The 8,092-nt window shown below is 42.5% G+C and overlaps 1 long non-coding RNA gene across 1 annotated transcript; it reads right to left on the reverse strand.

Moving 5' to 3' along the window:
- Window positions 1-1,072: 1,072 nt before the first annotated feature.
- On the reverse strand, window positions 1,073-7,028 carry LOC122141743. Its single transcript, XR_006158065.1, has 3 exons — window positions 6,765-7,028; window positions 6,377-6,451; window positions 1,073-1,391 (listed from the first exon to the last, which is right to left on the reverse strand). It is a non-coding gene; the product is annotated as an uncharacterized LOC122141743 (long non-coding RNA).
- Window positions 7,029-8,092: the final 1,064 nt, after the last annotated feature.

Below are 8,092 nucleotides of genomic sequence, written 5' to 3' on the forward strand. Positions count from 1 at the left end.
CTCATTTCGCGTCTGGTGTGAACGCACCCTGAAGCTTTTGATTGTCACCATTGTTGAGATTCATACACTGATTCTTTATGTTTGACACAGTAACTCCAAAAGTCTTATCATGCCTTCAAAATCTTGCTTCATAAAAACCTTTATACATGATTATGACACTGCTGGACCCTATACTGCATAATCATAAAGCTATTATAATTAAAAACTTTAAATTAATAGCACCTCACAAGGACTGCATACTGAGTCTAAGTGATAATTGCATTGTTATCATTAATAAAATAGTAAGCTCATACTGTGAGCTCACCATGTAAGATAGTGTGACAGTGTTGAGAAACAGGATCTAGAATCTCCCCCTGGTGAACTGAACTGCCTCTTCTCAACCTGCTCAACATTTTGAATTCACAATGAGCTCACATATTACTCACACTGTGAGTATCAGTGTATGTGAATGGTGTGATGTTTTTGTGATCATCAAATGATCTCATGTGTTGACTGGGGAAACCTCCAGGGCTCAAACACAAATACATACTAGAGCATTTGGAAAATGTTTCGCCAGTGTCTTATTTCTCGCTTTAAACAAAGCCCCTTTCTTTGCTTTAACGGACCTACTCTTGCTTTCGTTTCGTTCCCTCTGGCACTCCCGTAGGACATGCCCAGGATACAGTTATTTGCGAAGAAATAACAGAGTATTACATACATGTTTTTAGGCGTAGAAAAATGATTAAGAGCATAAAAATATTGAAGCTAAAGGTTTTCATAAAGCAGTAATCCCAGTCAACACGTGAAATAATACGATGATCAGAGTTACATCACACCATTCTCATACACTGATACCCGCAGATACACCTAACAAGATGTAAATGAACTAAATAAATCCCTCTTTTCCTCACACACTGTCATGATACACAGGACAGGAACGAGGAGATGCTGGAGAATACTTTGAACTGGACATTTTAACTCAATGACCCAAGGGAGACAAACTCCGAATGACATTTAACATGTTTACTTGTTTACTAGCAGACAAAGGAACAAGAACTGGAACACACTTTAAATACAAAGACGAGGGACACCTGGAACTAATGAGACAATCAAACTACATTGGGACAGGAACAGGAAGGACCAAATAAGGACAAACAGGAACATACACATGACGCACACTGACTGTAATCAAACATTACTATTCAAGATTTTTTTGTATTTTATTTAATGGCTGCAACTGTGTGAATGTACAAATAACATTTTCTTTTTTATTATGTTTAACAATCATTTGTTAATGACATTAAAGATGGTATTTATTGCTGTTTGCTTTGGGTTAGATGATGCTCTTTAGGAGACCTCTGACCGCTGCATCTCCTCCAGGAATCCATTTACTCTGAACAGATTATTCATCTCTGGAAAAAAGATTTAGCATCAACATTAGACAATATCAACAATATAGCATCAACAGTGTCAACAATATTTTTTTTCTTTGCAGTATACATTAACAATGTGTTCCCTTTCAAGGGAACTTCGAACTGCGTCCTCTAGGGGTCGCTATGGGGGACACCTCGTCGTGACCCGTGTCTGAAGCATACAAATGAAAAAACACCAATTAGTTGGCCGGCGACAGCCTCTGACGTCACTACCGGTGCGACTATAAAACAGGCACCGGGGAAAACACGTCATTCTCTTCTTCGTCTTCACTGACTGTTTTGTTTGAAGCGTGCATCTAAAAGAACCGGTAAGAGCGCTCTTTCTCTGTCTATCATGGCGATTACTAGCAAGCGTTTAGACAATGTATGCATCTGTGTCGGCGTTATTTGACACCCGATGACACACACAATCTTTATGTGATTTGTTTGGGTAAAGAGCACGCACGGGATGTCTTTGAGGAGGCAATCTGCGTGCATTGCGAGCGTTTTTTCAAGGAAAAAGCTCCGCTCTCGTTCGTCTCTCTTTCCGAAAAAAAAAAATAAAATAAATAAAAAAGGCAGCCATCTGCTTCCCGCGGTTCAGGACTCGCCGCTGCTGAGGCATGGAGGAGAATGAGCTCGTGAGAATTTCAGGTGGATCTGTCTGAATGGTTTAAAAAGGGACTTTCCCTTTCACGCTCATAATGGCGGCGGACGAGAGAGAGCCTCGGGAGGATGATGTTATATCTTTAACACTTTCTGATACTGAGGTTAGTGCTCTGCTGGGTTTGTACCCAGGGAAAAGCAGGAGATATTTGAGGATGGTGAAGAAGCTGAGGCTGAGCCTTCTCAATTGTCCTGCCCTGCGTATGTAGAGCTGTTGGAGTTTATGGATCGCGCCTCAATGAGTGTTATCTTTCCGACCATAGCCCTCCAGCTCAGGTGAGCCTTCCATTTCTGCCTGATCTCCATACAGAGATCGAAAGGAAATGAAAGAGGCCGTTTTCTTCTCGCATCCATCGGTTTCAGCATAAGAGTTTTGCCGACATCGAGGCGATGCACGGAAAACGGCTATGAGAGGATGCCCCCTGCAGAAAGAGCTTTCATTCTGCGGGGGAGACATCCTCTCTTAATATTCCTCCTTGCCATCTAAGCCCTTCAAGCAATGCATCTTGCTTAAATGGCAAGGCATACGCAGCAGCAGGTCAGGCTGTGGCTTTATTACAAAATAAATGCTTCAAGCATATCAGACTGATCTGCTAAGAGACCTGGATAGAGGCGAAGGCCTTTTTCCTGATCAGGTAGCCGAGCTGCGCCGCACCACAGGCCTCTCTCCTGGGCTACCAAGCAGGCCGCCTCCACCATGGGCAGGTCTATGGTGGCCATGGTGGTAACGGAGAGACATCTGTAGGTGAACCTGGCAGACATCGGGAAGAAAGAAAAGGCTTTCTTCTCGATGCTCAGGTTTCGCCTTCTGAACTTTTCGGTATTTCCGTTGAGACTGTGATTGAGAAGTTCGGGGAGACGAAGGCGCACTCCGCTGCTTTCAGATCCTTCGTTCCACGAAGGTCCAGGTCTGAGCCCGAACAACATAGGGGTCCTGGCCTGTCTCGATCTGAGGATCAAAGACGGGCACAGAAGGCTAGTGTCGCGGCTCACACTCCTCCCCCACCTGCGGGCAGGGGTAAGAGGAATTGTGGGTCACAAGGAGGTAAGCAGAACCTAAGGTATGTGATCCAGATGAGGCAGCGTTCTCGTCAGAGTGATACTGAGGTATCTACTCGTTCTCTTTAGGGATTTTTAACTTCTGCTTTTATCCTCCCCTTCCTAATTCCCCTATAACCACCAGCTCTCCACCTGATCGAGGTTAGGTGGAAACCTCTAATGTATAACAGTCTCCTATGCTGGACCTATAATGTTTTTGGCTGGTTCTATGTTCATAGCAACCACCTTACTGATGGTCCGGACTAAAAGGAGGCGCCCCTTGAGCTTCAGTTACAGTGTTTACTAAACACTCGTCAGCACCAGCCATCCGGCTTCATGTTCCGGTATTAGGCGGCTGAGATCACAGGTTTCTGCGGGAGCCTCCTTGATCATCAGGCCTGGCACAGCACTGCAGGGAATTTCATGGATGTCCGGCCAGGTCACCCTGAGGGGTCTCCTGGCCGCTTAGGTGCTGTCGCATCCAGCGGGAAGTGAAGGTGGCAGTTACAGAAGTCTTCTTGTATATGCTGCCTCAGGTGATGCTCCCCTCGCTAGAGGTTTATAAAATTCGAGCTTGCCTCTCCCGTGCGGTTCAGCACCTCTGCGATGCTTAGGAACCTTTAGGTACACACGCTAAGCTATGTGTACTTTCTGAAAACCACATGGTGGTCAGTGTGCACGTGAACACTTTGCGCACTTTCTAAAAATCCACGTATTGGTAAGTGTGCACGCAAGACTCTGCGCACTTTCTGAAATCCTGTATGGTAAGGGTTACGCACTTTTGCCTCGTTCCCTTTCTTGAGATGATTAGACCTTGGTTCCTTGGGCTCCATTCAGCCAGTGTATTTGTTTATACACTTCAAGCATCGCTTGCCTCAACATGAGGGGCTATTCGGGCGATTCTCGTGGTAGTTTAGCAGCGCTCCCCTTTTCCAAGAAGGGTCGCCTATGAGTGTGCTACTCTGGATTCAGGAGTTCTCCTCTCATATGAGACTGAGTTCACTGTTTTTCCCAGAGCGCTCCAGCATTATTTCCACAGATCGAGTTGATGACTCTCAAACATACTTTTTGAGATCCACCATTCCATCTATGAGCTGCTCTATCAGAGTGCCACGAGAGCCCTTCCTCTGAACAGTATTTGAAAATCCATGATATGGTAAGTGTGCACGTGAAGTCTTTGCACACTTTCTGAAATCCACACTGTGGTAAGTTCGCATGCTAGTACTCTGCGTTCTTTCTAAAATCCTATATGGTGAGGGCTTCGCGCGGTTGCTTCGTGCCCTTTCTTGAGCTGGTAAAAGCCCGTTCATCTTGGGCGCCACTCCACACATGTATCCTCGGATACCTATCTAAACAGGGTGTTGGTACTGGAGATCTGTTGAGACAGCTCCTTCAGCAAGCTTTTGCGGAAGCAAGCTGTAGCCACTGTGTGACAGACAAGACTTAGTATAAAATGCTAGGTTCCTAGCCGTATCCCTTTAAAGGAATCTTTCCTGATTCCAAGCCTTTAGCTCTACCACCGGGCCGAGGCCCTAACAATTAAGTTGGGTATGTAGCTTAGGCCTTTGGCCGTAAGGGGGTATTGTCACAGACAGCCGTCTAAACGTCCCGGGGGCAACTCCCATTGAAATGGTAGAGTTGGTACTTAGTGTTCGCCATGATTCTGGCCTGCACTCCCCTCAGCATGGCGGCGTGGGTATACTTTTTCCCCCATAGCGACCCCTAGAGGACGCAGTTCGAAGTTCCCTTGAAAGGGAACGTCTCAGGTTACGAATGTAACCATGGTTCCCTGAGTAGGGAACGAGACACTGCGTCCTCTAGCTCCCTGCCATGCTTCGGACGCAAGCTTCAGACGAAGAAGTGAATGACGTGTTTTTCCCGGTGCCTGTTTTATAGTCGCACCGGTAGTGACGTCAGAGGCTGTCGCCGGCCAACTAGTTGGTGTTTTTTTCATTTGTATGCTTCAGACACGGGTCACGACGAGGTGTTCCCCATAGCGACCCCTAGAGGACGCAGTGTCTCGTTCCCTACTCAGGGAACCATGGTTACATTCGTAACCTGAGACGGTTTTTCTATATTATTAGTCATGTTCATTTAAAAGTCCAGTTTAAAAATGTGTCATTATAGATCAGTCACACTTTATCTGAACATGACACATTTTTACTTTAATTGTTAATAAACAGTTTCTTAGTCTTGAGAGGAATCAAGAAAACCATTTATTTGATGATACTTTAAAAAAATGATCTTTAATGATTCTAAAAGTAATGTTACTCACCTGTCAAAACAACAAGAAATGCATGATGCCAGAAAATCACAGCAGATTGAAAAGAAACAATCACAGCATCCAGAACAATCACAATCAGTGCAATCGCATCCAGAACAATCACAATCAGTGCAATCGCATCCAGAACAATCACAATCAGTGCAATCGGGTGCAGCACAATCACTAATTGCTACATCTACATCAACATCGACATCTGGTTGATGTTTCTTACGACTGCACTTGTATTTAATCTCGCCATTCTTATTGCGATTCTTGCGTCCCCTTTTGTTGTTCTTACCCATCACTAGTCTAGTTTTAATGACAGAAATGTTCTCAAATCCTTAAACAGCCTTCACCTTGTCCAGGGCCATCCTTTGGGCGGAGTAAGTGGTGTGACCACACCAGGCTCCGCCCTCTAGGGACCCTGTGGCATGGGGAAACATTTAAAATATTATTGGTATTAATAGTTATGAAAAAATTAAGCATTATGATTTATCCTCCATCCCCAACTCCTCCTTTCGCCTCAGTCAGGACTTGGCTTTCTGTTATCTCTTGTTGAATGAGACTCCTTTTATTTTGAATAATGTTGCCACAATTAAATATCATAGGAAAAGTAATGATATCTGCTTTGCTCTGTTCTATTTATCCTAAGGGGGGTTATTATTGCAGCTCTCCATGCTCATTCATGACGGAGTTTTTGCCCAGAACAGAACCATACCGCCAAACCAAACTGTATGCTCATTGTCAATCATTTTGACAATAGTGGTTCTGACAGAAATAAAAAAATGTCTCTCAAAAGAAAGAGTCAACTCTATATCGCTTAAAAGAGTCATTTAAAATGTAATTTCTCATTTCTGTGAAGTTCACATGAAGTTCACAAGTTTCCACTTTTGCATAATGCCCACCTACATTCTGTGTGAACATCCTACAAAAATTTTAACCCCCCTCAAACACTGTAGCTCGTCTGTTTAGATAACATGTAAAAACATGTTATAAGGAAATTAAAGTGTTTTTTTACCGTATATGTGTAACACTTTCCAGTGTGCAGTGAAGAATTCACAAATGGGCGTTGCACATTTAAAGTGTGTTTATTCTGCAAAACAGGAAGTAAAGGTTTTAGTTGCGGCTCTCATCATCACTCATGAGGAAATCTCACTCTTAAACTCATGCGAGACTTAAAACATGTGCAAAACATTGTTTTTTAAACATGCAAAATATCCTCAGTTCAGCGTGAAATAATAACATCTCTGCTCTATTCTCCCTGAACAACATTCGTGTTACCACATGAACTCATTTAACTCATGGGTGCTCCTCATTTGGGAGTCACACTTGTGCTCTTCACAGTCAAAAGTGACTGGACACCTGTAACTGTCACAAATTCGGTCTATAAACTTCCGTTCACTCACCACCATAGGTCCCCCGCTCTCCACATGGACTTTCACACTACACAGACAGTCACCCTGGACTACATTTCCCATGTTCTGTTGCATTAATCACAAGTTCACCTGAAACCAATTACACACAGCTGCTACCAATAACACACACTATATAAATCAGTCTCACGCCACCATTCAACGCTGAGTATTGTTTAGCATTTATTATTCTTCTAGTAGTAGTTACTTTATGGAGCCAGTTCCCGGTCTAGTTCCTAGTTTAGTATAGTCTTTCTTTGCCTGTTCTTCTGTGTGAAGATCTTTGCCTTTGTATTTCAGATTGCCCTATCGTCTTGCTGTTTGGACTCTGTTTGCCCCTGTCTGGACTATTGTTTGTGTTTTCAGATTACCCCTTTTGTCAAGCCCTCTGGATTCTTTTTGCCGATCAAAGTCCCACGCTTGTCCTAGTCCTTGTCTTTGTCTTGCCAGTGTTGTACCTGTTTGCCATTGTTTGACCTATGTCTGTTCATATGACCAAATCTTGGAAATAAAGCCTTGGATATGGATCTGCACGTCTCGTTCGTCCCGTTACAACAACGTAACCTTTCATTTGTTTCAGTAAAAACACTCTATTTGTTAATTTTTTTTTTTGGGGGGGGGGGGCATTTTGAGAGGATTCTGTGGTAACAATATTTATGCAGTAATTCATATCCATTTGTTCCCATTGAATTTTATTTTTTTTAAAGCCATTTTTTTTTTTAATTAATGCAGTGTTTCAGGTTAAAATAGAGACTTAACCATTCAAATCCGATTTTGGAAGGCAGATTGTAAAGCTCCATCTGATTTCATATATGTATATATATAATAGCAGGTGTATTTAGATGCTTGTATAGCTCTCTATAGAGCAGCTTGTGAATTGCCTAATTGTTTTTAAACAATTGATTCTACATTTTTATTAGGTGGAAGAGTTGAACATTATATTAAAACAATCTACAAAGACTATCTCTTATAAAGTTTTGTATTTTTATCTTAGAAATGATTTGAAATGTTAAATTTTGTATTATGATTACAGTCAAACCTAAAAATTGTGTTAGAAAGAGAACACAAGGAAGTATTTAAGTATTTTTTTTTTTCAGAATTTGTAAAAAAAAAAAAATGCAATTAATTCAATTTTAACACTATGTAAACCATTTTTATTAAACGTCAATTGTGTAAAATTCAAAAAGGAAACGAAAATAATGAACATAGTAAATGAAAAAAGAGAAACTACTGTACTAACTACAGTAGGTAGACATCCAAAATGGGTAATACCGCCGCCGCTGCCGCAGGGGCCACGCGTACCGCCGCGGTTCAGTCGCGTG

The sequence above is a fragment of the Cyprinus carpio genome, chromosome A4 (assembly GCF_018340385.1).
Source record: "Cyprinus carpio isolate SPL01 chromosome A4, ASM1834038v1, whole genome shotgun sequence".
NCBI classification, from domain to species: Eukaryota; Metazoa; Chordata; class Actinopteri; order Cypriniformes; family Cyprinidae; genus Cyprinus; species Cyprinus carpio.